Below are 17,551 nucleotides of genomic sequence, written 5' to 3' on the forward strand. Positions count from 1 at the left end.
GTCATGATCATACTGTATCATCTGCTGAGGAAATTCAACAAGAAAGCAGAGGTACAAGGCCACAAACACTGGAGGACTCATACAGCCTCATACGGTGGAGCCCAGTGCACTGGAATACAGGTTGAATGAGAGAATTTGATCTGTATTTTGCTCTATTTTTTTCATCTCAAAGTACAAACACTTAGAGATGTGAGTATTTCACTCTTATTGCAGACTAGATGCTCCCACCATGGTGCCTTTGGTGGGACAGGTGGACACCAGAGGAGTCTGTACATCACATTGCACAAAGTGATGTTTTCTCCCTTTTTGACAAAAAAAAAATGCTTTGGGGGATGTTGAGAAAAGAAACAACTTTTCTCTTTGCCTACATGTCTCACAGTTAAATTGTCTTTGCTGTGAAAGATAAATTTTCTTTTTTAATGAAATCCACCTCTATCCCAAGGTGCAAGGGAATGCCTCACCGTTTTGCTGAGCTAGAACCCAGGGGTCAATGACCTTTTTGATGAATATAAAAAGAAGCTTTCTAAAATGCTGCTTATTGAGCTGTGGGACAGATTTTAATTCTCTGAATTTAAGGTGAGTTCATAGTATTGAATGCTTTAAGGACAATGATATATGATCAGAAGTTCACAAAGAGAGAAACAGCACAAGAGACAGTCATTCAGTTAATGTATTTAATTTGTGAGATGACAACATATTTCATTATCCACAGACACAGTCCACAGAGGTTAGAAATCCCCTGGGGACAAGATAAATCAGGAGAGTGCTTGCTTAAATGTCATTTTTGGGGATATCCACAAAGTGAGGGAACTGGCAATTCCTGGAGAATGCAGCAAAAATAAAAGTGTAAAGTTCTCAGATTCTGAGTAGTTACTTGGTATCACTTCCTGACTGATACGACTACCCTGAAGACAGCAAGGCACAAAGAGGGTTAGTGGAGCAAACTTCAGTGGAAGACAACATTGAAATGCCTTGAGTCAGTGCTGAAAAATTCAGTTGTCCTTATTGACGTGTGCTGCCAGGACTCTACTGCGGTGTGTTCTATCTTACCACCTCCTACTTGAGTGTGAAACAGTAAGTTTCAACAGGCAGCCTCTTTCTTCATGGGACATTACTCCATTTCAGTGGTTTTATTAGCTATGTGCTCTGGAATTTCTGAAATGTTCTTGGGGACAAGTGATGACTGCTTGGAACTGATTATGGATGGGCAGGAAGAAAGAAGCTCTTTATCTTCAACTTTGCTTCTTGTACTCTTCTGTATGCGGGGAAGTAGCAGGATTGCCTTTTTCCTGAAGCACCCTTACAAGAACTGAGCAGCAGGTTGCCTTCCCATGACACATACTAAAGCAGGTTACAAACAGGGTTTGTCGGTTATGTCACACAGTGTGATGCAGTGTGGTAACACAGCGTGACAGCAACATGAAATGCAAGAACCTGTGTCAAAGATTCTGCTTTCAAAACATAGCCTGCTTCTTACTAACCCACGGTGCAAGAAACTTTTCACCCAGATGTCACATGCTGTCTTGTTTGTTTGCCCCCTTGTTTTGATAGGGTTGTATCTTGAGTGCTTATCTGCCATGGCTGAACAGGAGCTGAGGAGAGATCAAAAAGGCATAGGGAGAAGATACTGTGTTTTTGCTACTTGCCTCTTCTCTCCTACACCTATGACACTTTAAGAAGAATAGAAGTGCATCAACAGCTCTGAATATGTAGTTGGATGTTTCTGAATACTCTGCTGGTCCCAATGTCACTGCTTCAAATTCGCTGGATTTTGACAGGAAACAGAGGTCAAAGTTTAACACTTAGGTAAAAATGCCCTTAGGTCCCCCAGGGAGTATAATCCAAGTTATTCTGCCCATGCTGCTCTGGTGGTGGCCCTCAGCTCTCTCCTGAAGGTATTTACCTCTGTGGGCAGAACTGTGGTGTTAATTATAATGCCCCAGAAAATAAGGTAATTGTGTAATATGTTAAGGAACAGTACCCCACAACCCAATAACCACTTTCCGTCTTGTTGCCTTTTCCAGGCAGGATCCAGCATTCATGTTTGTGTCTGAAGTACAGAATATAATGATGCTTTGAACCTAATTGTCCTGCCTGACTACATGTATTTATATCCACTCATTTAATGTATATAATAGTTTATTTACCTGTTTCTAATGACCTAATTTGTAGTCAGTTCCATTGCTTGAAAGGATGATGTATGGAGACAACATTATCAATATAGCTTCTACTAAACAAACACCAGCAGTGTAGAAAGGTGCTGAGCTTGTGTAAGAAGTATACCTAGGGTTCCCATGATATAAAATGATGGAGATAGGCTTGAAAGGAGGATTCAAACATCTAATTGCCAACTTAGACCCTTAAAACATCTCTCTCATTTTTTGTTTCTGGACACTACCATTTCTGCCAGGAGTGTCTCTGTTGCATCATTACTTCTACATGTGCATCTCTGGATGACTCTTCAGAGAAAGCAGGCCATGTTTTTTTTCTTCGTTAATGAGGAGGTGTACTTCCACGTGTCTTGTTGTGATAGTCCAGACTGACTCTGAAAACAGCACATGAAACCAAATCCTCTCATGCCTGGAGAGAATGAGATCTTTGGGAAGTAGTTAAGGCATATGGGAGGCCAGGGCTCAGATCTTCTTTTGGCTGGTGATAGAGCACTGGGTTATGCATGCAAATCCGTGTCAGAGGAACTTTGTGAATCATTATGAATGTCTCTGGATGCTCAGCTTCTGCTTTACATTGAAAATATTATTTGGAGCAAGTACTGGAATGTAACTCTCCCAGGTGTTGGTAGTGGGCTCATAGTACAACAGTCATTTGATTATAGTCACAATAAATCCACAGTAAGACTTCAGCGTTGAAATCTCACCTTTAGAGAAGAGCAAGCTCAGATATTAAGGATACTCACCTACTAATTTCCAACAAAGTAAGAGGTACATAAAGCTAGTAGGCATTAGGTTTTCACAAACAAATTTCTGTCAGTCCCTAGGCATGTCTGCTTTGTTTTTGCTTCTTCTTTGTTTCTGCTTCTGCTTTGAGTAGAGGAGTCTCTAAACCCCTATATGATCCATTATCCCTCCTGCTCATATCTGCCACCAAGGTCCTGAGCCAAAAAGCATCCCAGAGAACACATAAGAAATCAGAACTTCCCCCTAAAAGGTACATCCAGATATTCTTGTGGTTAAGACACTCAGACAGAACACAGGATGCACAACATTCATCTCTTTCTCTGCTGGAAGAGTCCTTAACCTCAAATCAAAAGAAGCGTCACCAGCAGGTGGAGGGAGGTGATTCTGCCCCTCTTTTCCTCTCTTGTGAGGCCTCAACTGAAGTGCTGTGTCCAATTCTGGAATCCTCAACTTCCAACCCAAATTATTCTATGAACCTACATCTCCCAGGCGGCCGCGCCAATCAGCAGGTTAGAAGGTGTCTCAGGTGTCTCAGGGCTGGAGAACAAGTCTTATGAGGAGCGGCTGAGAGCGCTGGGGTTGTTTAGCCTGGAGAAGAGGAGGCTGAGGGGAGACCTCATTGCTCTCTATAACTACCTGATAGGAGGTTGTACAGAGGAGGGAGCTGGCCTCTTCTTCCAAGTGACAGGGGGCAGGACAAGAGGGAATGGCCTCAAGTTCTGCCAGGGGAGGTTTAGGCTGGACATTAGGAAAAAAAATTTCATGGAAAGGGTCATTGGGCACTGGAACAGGCTGCCCAGGGAGGGGGTTGATTCACCTTCCCTGGAGGTGTTTAAGGGACGGGTGGACGAGGCGCTGAGGGACATGGTTTAGTGATTGATGGGAATGGTTGGACTCGATGATCCTGGGGGTCTTTTCCAACATAGTGATTCTATGATTCTGCGATACTCCATCCTGCTGCTACGTGTGGACCCTGCAGCACGGGGCAGGGGTCTCTGGGGGAGCCAGGGAGCGAGTCCCACCCCGCAAGCAGCGGTCAGGGAGGAGGCCGGGGTTCCCCTGGCGCTGCCTCGCCCCAGGCCTCCCCGGCGGGAGGGTGCGGCCGCGCCGCCCGGCACTGGGTGGCAGCGCAGAGCTGGCCGCAGGCCGCGGGGCAGGCGGGGGGCCCCGAGAGAGCCGCCGCTCGGGACGGGGCCTGGGAACGCCGCTCTCTCAGGGCTGGAGGACGTAGTCTGGGAAGAGGGGACTCCCTGGGAAGCCAAACTCGCAGTATAAATGCCCCGGTGACGACCAGGCTTCCTCAAGCCAACCCTTTAATAAGAGGGACTGGAGTAAGAGGGCGGACTGAATTCCTGATGCACAGAGTAACTTGCTTATTTTCCTTTTTGTAAACACACAGAGGACTATCAGATGTCTTGCTATTGTTTTCCCTTCAAACAGAAAAATATGTGTGACTCCGCATTCCTAGAAATCACTTGAGAGTTGGCGAAGGTGGCCGGGGAGGTTAATTTTACTTTCCTGGAGCCACTTGTGGGTTGGGAGCTTGGGCTGTAGTTTTAGTTAATTAAGACGTCCAAGCTGAGCAAAGGCATCAGAAGACCTAAAGAGAGAATTTCTCTGGGAAATTCACTGTAAAAGTGTTTCTGTGATGTGGACAATAAACGACCCTTTTGAGAACAAGTGACACTGGGCTTTCTGCTATGGGGTTTGGTCTTCTCATGGTTGGGAGGCTTGGGAGCTGCAGTCACCTGAGGGAAGCTGGGACATTTTGCTGCTGCTAGACTTCCTGGGAAGACAAGAGTTAGAACTATCTCAGTGGGCAGTCAGGCTCTCTTTTGTCTCACAAAAAGAGATAAGTAAGATGATACATTTGCTGAAGAAGCAATTTCAGAATGTCTTGGTACAACATTGAGTAGAGTGGTAGTGTTTCCCAATTCTTGGATCAGGTTTTGCTCAGGGAGGTACGCAGTTACACGTGCTTGTATAAAGGAGCACTTACGTGGGAATACTTCAACTTTGGTGGGATAGAGGAATAGCTTTTGACACTACACAGGGCTGAAAATACTAAAACCTAAATATATTTAAAACCTTCTTGTTTGCCTATTGGTTAAAAAAAGTTCATACTCCAGTAAAAGCATCAGGTTCTTTAAACACCATGGAATGTGAGAAATTAACCAGGTAGCAAAATAATGGAAGGTGGGTTGCTTTCTGCAGTGGGTCCAGTTTCTGCCTGTCATGTAGAAAAATCCAAACCAAACCAGAAAGCCCTTGTGACAGTGTCTCTGAGATTAGATGTTATCGTATCGATTCTGTAAAATGTGGAAATATGAAAGGAAATACAGAGTGCATTGATCCCGGTGTGTCCATTATACTCCGACCTTTTCAGATCCTGTGAGGCAATGATCTCCCAAGAAACTTCCTCAAAATGCTCGTATCAACTCATTTCACAATGGCCAGTGACCATTTATCACCTTGGGAAAATAGGATTTTTTTCTGGGTTATATTTGGTGGAGTAAAGCTCCACTCCTCCAAATTGCTTAATCATCTCCATTTTACAATCTGAGCAGGAAAAGAAGAAATCTATGAAAACCAAAAGAAAAGCATCAACCATATATTATAAAACATATGGTTTCCTACCAGTTGTAGCACTGTCTTGTTGTCAGTTTTATAGTGACTCAAATTTGACCTCCATGCAGAGAGTTAGCTTCAAGCAGGCACCACTCAAATGGCTGAATAGTCTGTATAATTTTATTATTCCTTCGACCATTGTAATCAAGGACATTAGTGTAAGGGCACACTTTGAAGAGGTTATTACTGAGCACTCATCGTTCGCTTAAATCCTCAGATCTTTTTCATGTAGCTATAGAGAAGAGCTACATGAGCTTGAAGATTTTTTCTTCTGGCTGCTTTTAATTTCTAAAGAAATAAATAAGAATGACTTTGAAGACCTGATTAGCCCATGAGCTAATTTATGGATTTTTCATAGTCCAGTTCTTTTGAGCCTCTTGCATGGTGCTGATTATTCTTTGGAGTAACTGTAGATTTTAGTCAATACAGACAGGATTTTTAAAGTAGCTTAGCACTGGCTGCTGTGTTCTCAAGTTTAATGGGAGTTTTGCTGCTAATTTTAATGAAAACAACAGCGAGGGCTCCTGAAAATCCGATTTTTCTTGCTTGCTAAGCTCTGCATGTTCACATAAGAGATTTATTCAAAGCTCTTTTAATGAAAGAACGGACCATGTTCCATCAACAGTAAGTTGGGACTAAGATATTTGATGGGAAAATCTAGGACAGGATATTCAGGGAAAATCCTTTACACAGAGCAGCGGGGGGTGGGGGGCGTGAAGTGGCGGTGGAGGGAGGGGTAGTGGCAAGGTGACTGGGGAGAACTCCTGATACATAAGTTTCTGCAGGTGAAAGTGGGCAGATGCACCCAGAGGCTGATGTATGGGAAATGTCACAGCCTCTGCTGGTGGTGGCACTTCACAGGATTCTCAGATTTGCCATTCTGGGGTGTATTTGACTACATGGCACCTTTGGAAGATAGTTAGGACCAGGCCTCCTATATGCATTTGGAGAAAGCTTCTTGGTATTGCCTAGAAGGTGGCTAGTGAATGTTGCATATACACTGGTGCAGCATTACTCTGGCCCATGGGAGCTTTAAATTCAAGGCCAACCCATTCTCTTGACTCAAAAATTGCAGAAATCTGAAAACTATAATTGTATGATTAGGTGTTTTTCTTTGTTGTTGTTTTTGTTGTTGCTTTTATTGTTTTAATGAGAAAATACTGGTTTGGAAGTTTCACTCCAGGAAAAACTCTTGACTGATAATCCTGGGAACACATAGGTGTGTCCTTCTGACATGGAATCAGACAGAAATATCTCATTTAAAACATTTCACATTCAATTATTTTCTGCTGACCACAGAGCTTCACCCGTTAAAATCTCACCTGGGTCCCTGGCAGACTGCCTCAGCCTTGTGAACTTACTGTCTCCATGTTCAGCAAGTGAACATGGGATTGTCCAACAAAATTTTTGCCCACCCAAATAATTACAAGAATCTGAACCTCATTTTAGACTTCTTCCTTTACTCTTCTGTTCCTTTCTTGCAGATACTAGCAGAGAAGGCATTCAGGGACCCATTAGAACAGAAAATATGCTCTGTGCTCTGTTCTTGACATCTTGAGACTTATCATTTTACTTTGAATGCTGTATGTAAATACAATATTCTAGAAAACTACTCACATAGGTCAGAGGCTGTGAGAAATACAGTCCTGGTCCTATCACTGACCCACTGGATGACCTTAAATAATTTGGGCCCCACTTTCTCCTCTGCAAAATAAGGAAACTAATTATTTACTGGCCTTGCAGGTCTGATGCAAGATGACCCTCTCTACTGTGCTCTATTCAGATTAAGCACTGTGGTCTGCCTGGCAGCTTGCTGTTGCATTGCAGCCCTGGGGTACTTTTACTCTCTTTTTCTTCTCTTGCATGTGGAAAACTCTTTGAGGCTCCAGCACAGCAGTGGCTGCTGCCCCTTTTTCTGGTGGCAGCACTTTGCCTTGCTGGCAGTGATATTAGCTTTTGGTTTGTCTTAGCAGGTCCAGGAGGGGGAAGTTGTGTTTTTTTGCCTAAGTAAAAGTAATGCAATGGGTCTGAAGTCTGTCAGCGCTGAGGACCTCAAAAAATGAGAAAAAAGGGAAGAATAAAATGCATGATTTTTAAGACAACCAAAATGTCATGCAAAGGAAACATCCTTCATGGCTTTTGGTTTCCTTAAGTGTCCTAGTACATTGGAACCACAAAATACAATATGAACAGTGAGGCAGAGTCAGCCAAACATGTATGATGTTAGGAATCTGGGACAGGGTATGTCTGATTACCCTTTGCAACTTAACTGATAGGGTTTGCTCTATTTGTGGCTGAGCCGTTCTGTGATCTTGAAGGAAATTGCTTCCTGTACATGCCATTCTTAATAGATTTTTAAATTTGTGGCTGCTCTAGGAAAGTGGATTATAATACAACAGATTATGCATTTTTCCCCAGCTTTTAAGGAGCAGCCTTAATGATGGTTATTGTTGAGGAGGGCATTACAGAGCATTCGTGTAGCAACCACCTTGAATAGCTTAGTGTTGAAAGCTTTAATTTTCTATTTAATAATAGTGAAACTAGTTAATACTAATTTTATACAATCACTTCCTAAGCTTCTTAGAAAGCATGCAGTCATGGATTTAGTCTTTGCCATGGGGGAATGCCATACATCATGAGGCTTAAAAAACCCCAGAGTTATTAGAGCTATGTGTAATATTTTACATCCCGCCTCGGATCCACTTTGTAAGGCCTCTGATTCATGGGCAATGATGACTTACCTGGAGATGGATGCAGTGATTCCTGCCGCCGGCTGTCTGCCCCACCTCTCCCTCGGAAGTTTTCATTTAAGCTGTGAAGGTGTCTCAGCTGTTTGGGAGGCAGCTGTTGAACCAGCACAGTTCACAGTAATATTAAGAGAAAAACTGGCACTGGTTTCCTTAATACACCAAGCTGTAATTTGCAGTAGTTCAATTACTGCCACACTAGGAGCTGAGCTGTCTCAAAGCAGGGGCAGGGCTTGGAGGTAAAGATGAGAACCCCTACAGCCATCCCTTTCCATCTCTATTCATCAGCCAGACACTCAGATCTGGGTTGGGGTTTGTAAACATGCATGGCAGTTTCTATGTATATTCAACCAGCTCTTTTCTCAGACCAACTTTCCACCTTGCCCTATAAGACCATGCAGGGGTCTATGGTCTGTGCCCCGTGGGGATTTCCATGGTGAGGAGGTGTTTCTGCCTTTGAGGCAAGGACCCTTGTGCAGTGCTGGGGACTTGTGAGGGATGAATTGTGCTTTCTCATACAAGGCCAGTGCAGGACCAAAGCCTTATGTCTGCCTCACTGAAACCTTTTGAGGTTTCTGTGGTAACTTCTTCAAAAGTAAATGTAAGAGGGTAATGTTGGGTTGCGGATTTCACAATTCACTCTTACCTAAGATGCCCAGCCAAGGGGCAGAGTCAATACCGTGTTATTTAAGCAGCTTATGTGGGACATACCAGCCTGTTACTGGTTCACAGGATAGCCTTCCCCTGCTGTGACTGTCTCGCTGTGGGTGCCAATAATCAACACTCAAGATTGCCTTGCTGCTGAAAATCACTCACAGTTTTTCCCTGCAAGTCACTCATGGGTTGCTGATCTTTTGTGAACAGCTTGTGCTTTCTGCCTGTGTTTGGTCTCAACAGCAGGACAGAGCATCATGTCTGCCACTGAGTCAGACAATAACTCATAGGTGCTTTTAGAAAAAAAGTAGAACATAATGGGGAATTAAAGTTTTAAGGGCTTCATCAGCTCCTGCTTTTCACTGGATGTGTCCTCAGACTCATCTCTTTTCAGGTGCTGTTGAGGGAGATTTTATGAAAAATTATGTCCTAATTGTGTCCCTCACTGCAAGAACCAAATGTTTTTATGTGGGAAGAGAAAACCGGGCTCATTCTTGATTGTGGTAAGCAGCCCTATCAGCCTCAGTTACTGCCCTTGCCAGGACAAGGTCTATCAGAGGGGCATCCTCCTCCTCCTCTGGAAATGAACCTGCTTGAGCCCTTCATTGTCTCCAAGAGGGGGCAGATTGGAGGAGAAGGGAGTTCAGGGGTGTGGTGCCTAAGACATTTGGGTGGGCTGAGGGGAGATGTGCAAGTAGAGAATAGTGTCTAGCAGAATAAGAGATTGGGGCTTTTCTGGGGCTGGTTGCTAATAGTGGTAGGGTCTACTGTGGTATCAAGGCTGGGAGGCAGGGGTGTGTGGGGATGGAAGGGCTACAGCGGGAGGTCTAAATCATGGAGATTGCAAGGTGACAAAGAGCACACAGGACAAGCAGAGGACATAGGGATTAAGGCATACTGTCTCAAGTTGTATTTAAATTACCTGTGAAGTTCAAAAAGTTCTCATCCTTTTTTTTTTTTTCTTTTCCTGCAGGAAGCAGAACAGTCCTAGTTGCATATTCAGTAGTACTTTGCATGGCTTTGGTTGGTTACACAAGATATGTGGATTTTTTTCTTCCCCTAACTTGAATGTCTTGCACAACTAGTCGGCATAGTACGAATCGTTAGTGTGAATTGTCAGCCCTAAAATCAGAACTACCAACTGCAGTTTGCCTTGACAAAGGAGACAGCAGAAACACAGAGGGGTTGAGAACAGGCAGCAAAAATAATTAAGCATGGACAGACTTCCCTCTGGAAGAAACAGAAAAGAATAGGACTACTTTGTTAGAAAGCAGATGACTTAGAGTTATACAAATTAATAAATGAGATAGAGAAAGTCAGGGGGTGAGTGGTGTGATGTGGTGTTCCTGTTTAGCTGTAAAAGAACAAGGCAACATTCAATTAAAGGGGAAGCAAAAAGCATCAGGTGACAAACCCCGATTTTCTCGACTGAGTTTGTGTTTGAGTAATTAAGATTGCGTTGAGATTGAGTTGCATTTGAGGAGTCTGTCTCACCATGGAGTGTGGATGGAGGCTCGAGGACTGTGCAGCTTCTAGGCACTTAAGCTGATGAATCCATTAGTGGTTTTTTTAAGGAAATACATGTTTACCCTCATGGAAAATGAGGGTAACATTAGGAGATGGTATGTGTTTGAAAGCATTAAGATTACTTTCTCTGTTTGCTGATTTCATAAATGCAGGATAAAAATGTCCTTTGTGGACAAATGTATAATTTTTCAGCATCTTTCTCTATTGCAGCTGAGTGCATTTTATTTGCTCCAGCAGTGTTCCTCTGCCATTATCTGACAGTTACATGGTCATTTAAGATGACATTTTCCTCTGTGCTAACTTCCTACTATTAGCCTCTTAGTATGGGATGTCTGTTTATTGGCTCCCTTCCTTACAGGGACTGGAAACAGAAGCTGTAAGAACACAATGAAACACTCAAGAAAGACTTTTTATTCCATAAAGGCCTAGTATTCATAAAAAAGAGACAAAAGATGGACAAAAAGGGAAGAATATCTAACATCTTAGTTAATATATTATCTCATGCTCAGAACCATAGGTTGTAACAGGGAACTTCAGATATATAGATATGCTCTGTCCCAGTGATCTAAAACGGTACCCAAAACTCATCTGAAATGCTGGGTCACAGCAACCAATTAATCTTAGATGCAGCAGATGATATCAAGGCTCTGTATTACCTAAATCAACCAGAACTTGAATAATCTGAGCTACTCTACCCTGTCTTGCACAAACATGATCTGATGCCTAAAGGCTCCAATTAGGAAAGGGAATACAAAATGAGCCGCTCACCTTAACGAGGCTGTGCTCACCTACCAGAGTAAATATGGGTGAGGTAGAAATGAGCTGTTTACTAACTACATGGGAAGATAAAGGACTTGGCTGAACTGGACTAGTGTCCAAACCAGCCCCAGTAATGAGAGTAAGTTTTCCTTACTTGTGTAGTGGTCACATACTGACATGTAATCACCACAGAAACTCACTGTGTGCTCACAGGGCTGTAGGAGAATTCTTCTGGGAGTAGAGCTCTTGCCTCAAGTGGGTTATGAGTGGTGTCCTGACTCAACAGATACCAAACTGTTTGGACTAATATTTAGAGTCATGAGAACATCAGAAACTGAGTTATAACAGGGAAATGTTTGAGAACTGCTGTGTGAAGAGCACTGCCCTCTAAGATGTTGCATAGCTGGCATACCTGTCCTAGCAAAGTCAAGGAAGACATACCTGTGCATTGAGTTGTGCATGTGCTTAAGGGCTTTGCAGAGTCGTGGCCAGTACACAAAACTGAGAGTCCAGTCTTGGGCAGTATCTGGTGCTTACTCACCATACACATTTAAAAGTCTTTGGATCTTCGGATTCAGTGAAGAAAAATATTGAAGAAGTACTAAATGAAAATACATCTTCCAGCAAACATGAATAACCAATATCAACCTTTACAGCAGTCTGGACATTTCAGACAGTTTACAAGATTATAAAGCAGGAAACCGTGCAATAGCCTGAAACGTCTTGACATTAGTAGTGGGTGAAGAGCCAGGTGGGAATGCCAGGGAAAATATATCTCTCTATAGCTCTCCCTGTGCTTTCAGTGGGGTTATACTGGAAGTGATATGTGGCCTAAAGACAATAAAGACTATCTTTTCAAAGTAAATACCTGAATTTTGAAACGTGGTAAGTGGCTTGGCTTTCAGAGACACTGATTCTAATGGTGGTATCTGGAAGGTAGGGCATTTTTTGTAACTTTTAGGGTCAGAAGTGTCAGGCAGGTGATCTCATCTGGCTACTTGAAACAAACCATACCATTTAACTAAGTAATTCTTTTGGCTGAAGGAATTCTTCTCATTTGTGTAAGAAAACACGTCAGAGCTCAAAAATATATGCTAATTTTTCAGCTTCTTAATGCCTACAGTTAACAGGACTGATTCTCTTGAGGGTAAGACTAAAAACAATGAGGTAGTTCTTGCCTAATGTTTCTTTTCCCAATGCATATAGGCAATGCTTGGCTTTTCTGTGTTTTCTTCAATTAACAAGATAATTTTTAGCTTCCAAGCAAAAAGTCCTCCATGTAAAAGTATCCTACCTTTTTTTTTACTTCCTGTGGCCTCTATGCCCAGCTGTTGGTGTCCTGTCCCTACTGTAAAGTCCATGAAAAGCAAGTCAACAAAACACATTGGTGATCTTTGGACTTTGCCCTAACTGAAACCAGAAGAAAGCACACTGGGAAATGGCTGTGAGAAACAGATGAAATTTGACTAGAAAGTTCAGTTAGAGAAGAAGACCACAAGGAAGATTTTTTCAGTCAATATTTGATGATAAAATTACTTTCTTGGGAAGGACAGAGACTTGCGAATTATATGTTTATTTTCTATTGTTTGTATATAAATCATGCCAGTTAATTAATCTTTCAAATATGTAAGTCCTTTTCTATTTGTTTGCATGTCTGTGTTCGACTGAGCAGCAACTTTGTTGATCTGACTACTACTGTAATGTTGCTCTTGTGTGTCTCATATTATAGTTCCAAAATTACTTTCATGTTATTAAAATTTTAAGTCCTCACAATTTTCTAACAGATCGTCTTGGATCAGAACCTTTGACAGGGAACTGGTAGGAGAATCCACTGTGCTGAGCAGAGGAAAAATTCCTATAGGATTGTGAGGTTTATTCCTCACAGTTGCAAAATTAACGTCCCTTTGATGATTTTTTTGTTACCTCATGCAGCATATCTGGCACATGGTTCAGGAATCTGACATAAAAAAGATGTTAATATATGCCTGGATTTAGATATCTGCCCAAATTTTCTCAGTTCAAAAGGCTCTCACAAGCCAATGTATATCCTAGGATTTCCTGGGATGTATTTTTTGAATGCTTGAAACTCACAGCATGTTTCCAAACTTTTGCTGTGTGCTTCAAAAACAGGACTTACCAGTAAAAGATGAAAATGGTATTTCATTAGGAAAATGTAATTAGTCCACCTCTATTGATCCTGAAAAGCATGTTCCATGTTGAATCTTTAGATTCACCTTGTGGTTATCTGCCTTGCCACTGCCCTGCTTATGGGTCATGAACATCTAGATCTTTGCCTCCAGTTATGCTCATCACATTGCAGTATAGCCACTCCAGAAGGAGTGAAATGAAGAGAAGAATGCCCTAAGACACATGATGTGAATTTTGGGGTTGTCCTATGCAGGGTCCGAGGCTGGACTCAATGATGCTTTTGGATCCCTTCCAATTCAGGACATTCTATGAAGAGCACTGTGGGTTTTTCTTGTTTGGACACTTTAGGATTATTATAATTTAAAACCTTTGTCCATTAATAATCATAATTTTCCATTTGAATTTAACTCTTGAAAGCATCAGCCACACTGAGTATGAAGGTAGGTATTATGATCTGCACCTCAACCGATAACCCTGTGTGAAAGCATTTGGGTTGAGCAGTGTGAACACAAGAACCAGAATGGGAAAAGAGTCATGATGACCTTGATTTCGATTTCAAGGTTTAGTCTTGAGGGTGTGTGGCTATGCCATCACTAGGTGTGTGATTGAGGGTACATGAATGTGTGTCACAAGGGAAGACATCTAAGTTGACCAAGTCAAGGCTGAATCCTTTGGATTAAGTTGATGGGAAAAAAAAATTGGGTGAAATTTCTTCTGACTCCTCACACAGTAAGAAAGTTAGAGCAGACCTTTATGTTTAACTTTTGGAGATGAAGTGAAGGTGAAGGAATTCCTCCCATGGGAACTAGATGCCTGTCTTGCAAACCTGACTCACAGCTGTAGCAGGGTCAGCACTGTCACATTAGCTGAAAACACAGATGCTGCATTGCATTCTGAGGATTTTGCTTATCTGGAATATTTCTCAGAGCTGTAGCAATTTATTTCAGCCCACAGTAAAAAACTGCTGTTTTTTGAGGAAATCTGAGCTTGTGCAATTCATTTCTAACAGAAAGTGTATTCAAGGTTGAGACAGCGCAGACTTCCTGTGCACTCAGAAAGCTTCTCTTGCAGGCTGCTGGGTGTTAAAAGATGCTTATTAACTTGTCTACTTTTCTGGGCATCTCATGTAAATGAAATGATGAGGGCTTCACAAAATCGTCTGTCTTGGCAGTATACAGGCCTCCTTCTTGAAACTCAGCCGCTGCTGGCTGCGTTCATACCAGAACTGGAAAATCAAGACTTACAAACTAAATGTTAGGAATGATTTCTGGTTTCTTGATATTGCTCCAAAGCTGAAAGAAGTTCCAGCCTGAGGATCATTTTTTAATGTATTGCTAGTAGTTGGCTTCTTTAAATTCCCCTAGGTGGGTCAGTTGCATCATTTAAGCATTAATACTCTCCAGTTTATATGAGGCTTCTTCTAAGCTAAGTAACAGAGTCCATGCTAATGAGAAGCAGACTTTCTCTAGAAGTATTCAGTCTAACAAGAGCAAGGGATAACATAGCTGTGGGAGGGAAGTAGGAGTTCCATGGCAATGAAGGTCAAGCAGTATGATGGTGTCAGAGCCAGGACAAGAAGCAATTTCCTAGTGTACTGCATCAGGCTGCTTTCAGCTTCTCCTGTCAGATGGTGGGCTGAAAAGAGCACTTGAAAGAATCTGCCAAGTGAAGAAAAGAGCATTTGCCTGTTTCACTGACTTTACCAATAGAGGGTCTTGAGAGAGGATTTTCTCTAGCTAGCAAAGTATTTTTACTAGCAGTAGAGGGAAAGGGAAAAGTAAAGCATTTACAACATTTTCAGCCTCAAGCTGAGGATGTTAGTTTCAAAGCATGCGTAAGTAGAAAGCACAAGATGCCAACACTTGTGTTCACCAGCAAGTTTCTTGCAAAAATCAGCTGACTTTGCAGTTTCTAAGGACAAGTGTTGCAATGGCCAGAGACTCTGTTTCATTTCTCTGTGAAATACCTCTGAGGCCCTTTGGGCTAACTCCTTGTGTGATCACAGACATTGTATTGCCTAACTTTCAGGCACCCTGCTGTCTGGTGGCATCCCCAGCCGTGGGTTAGGTGCTCAGACTTCCTTCCTGTGCAAAGCTGAGGGAACATTAAACCTGTAGCATAAGGTTAAGCTTTCATTTGCCTGGTAGGAAAACATGACAGTTTGTCCCCTTAAATGGGCTGCCTTCCTCCAGGACAGCCCTGATATATACCGTATGTGATGAAGACCTCTTCTGTGGTTAGAAATCACCAATACAACCCTTTGTCATTGGCAAGAGGGACACACTTTCTCACTGTTACCAAGACATTCAGAGCTAGTTCTGTTGTTTGGGAGACAAAACTCCTGTTTTCTAATTCTTCTGCCTCCTGTGACATTGAAAAATGAAATGTAGATATACCCCATTCTAAGGGGAATCATCTTGGTACGGCTTAAAATGGGACGGGGATAAACATAAAATAGTCTTCTCACCAATGGTCTTCTGTATAAGGCCTGGCCATGAAGTTGTCCGTGTATAGAGTATACCTAGAATATACCCATTGGTTTGGGACCTTGGAGAAAAGCCAGAGAATACCTAGGTTCAATCCTGCCCAGGCACAATTTGGGCATTGGCTAAGATGCTATCAAAAATCCTGGTAGTGTCAAAAGCAAGAGGTTACTTCTGGCATGAACTTGATTTCCTCTAGTTATCACCTGATCAGAGTTTTTGAAGATGTTAGTGATAGTAAGATGCCTTCTGAAGGCCTGTTGAAAGTAGGCCTTTTTTTCAGTCACGCCCTTCTTTTCCAGTTTTACCACTGTTCACTTTGCAAATAATAATTGCAAGTTTCATTTGGTACTAGCATACTCTGAAGGACAAGATGTTGATGTCATAATCTGAACACACGTAATTCTCTTCATTAAAGTTTAAAAGGCTATGGATTCTTTTTTCTACAACATTAGCTAAAGCTCTATTTCAATGCCTTACTGGCTAATGCTGATGCTTTTTTAGTGGAGAAAAATAGTTCTACACGTGGCAGGACAGTCTCCACTGTATTGGGTCTATTTCTTTTCACAAAACATAAATATGTTAGACTAGAGAGACGAGAATAATCTTGAACTTTTTTTTTATTTCAGAAATGTGTCACAAGTTTATGGGCAAGCCCTTCTGACTGCAAAGATTTTGAGGGATCAGGAAACTGCACGAGGCCTGTTTTCTTCCTTTTTTGGGCAAGAAAACTGACTTGTGTGTACACAAATATATATTGTGGACTTTTATCCTTCAAGAAAACAGGCAATTACCTTTCCATTGACCTCTGCTTTGCACAATTTACAGCAGTGCAGAAAGAATGGACCATCCTTTAATTGTGACGGCATGATATCTTACCTTTGCAGTTTACAGCTGCGAATGGTGGCACCTCATTCAGGACAACAGTAGGTGGACTGTCTATGTGGAGTGAGCTGGAGCTTAAGAAATTATTTCTTTGCTCAATAATGACATATTCAAAAAATGGAGGATGCCATGGAATGGAGCTGCTAGAAGAATGCAGTCTTTGAAGAAGTAATGACCCATCTATGCAACAGGTGAACAGTTCTGAAAAGTGGAGTGATTTTCCATCTGACAGAAGCACTAGGATATTCTAGGGAGATTGCTGGTCACTATTTCATACATAGCTTCTTGTCCAGTTAATAGAGCTTTTCCTTAACTGCACAAACAAAACTCTACTTGTGGGAATAAATATGCAAATACAAACTGTCCACAAGAAAGCTGTCATTCTATTGCCCCCTCTTTTTTCAGAAATTGTAGCATTTGGCTGATTTGATGTAGTTAATCCTGATTTGCATCCATATGAATGAGGAAAGAATCAGGCCCTGGTTGAGAAATACGTATTTGCACAGTACCACATTATGAGAGTCCTTAATTCCCTGATCCTAAATCTGGAATGCAAGGAAGACTTGAAGCCTGGCAAAGGCTGTAGTCAGATGCAGTGTGCTTCTATGTTCACACCCTCTCTAATTATTACTCTTTTAAAAAATAAAATCAAATGCAAATATCTTACACCTGGTAAAGCTGGAAAGGCAAAGAAGTGCTGTAAAAAGCCCAGTGGTTGTGGGAGTGTTGTCATTGTTATCATTATTATTATCATTCTTATTATTTTTATTATTATTTTTGTTTTTAATCAGATGAATACACACCT

The sequence above is a fragment of the Phaenicophaeus curvirostris genome, chromosome 3, assembly GCF_032191515.1.
Source record: "Phaenicophaeus curvirostris isolate KB17595 chromosome 3, BPBGC_Pcur_1.0, whole genome shotgun sequence".
Classification (NCBI taxonomy): Eukaryota; Metazoa; Chordata; class Aves; order Cuculiformes; family Cuculidae; genus Phaenicophaeus; species Phaenicophaeus curvirostris.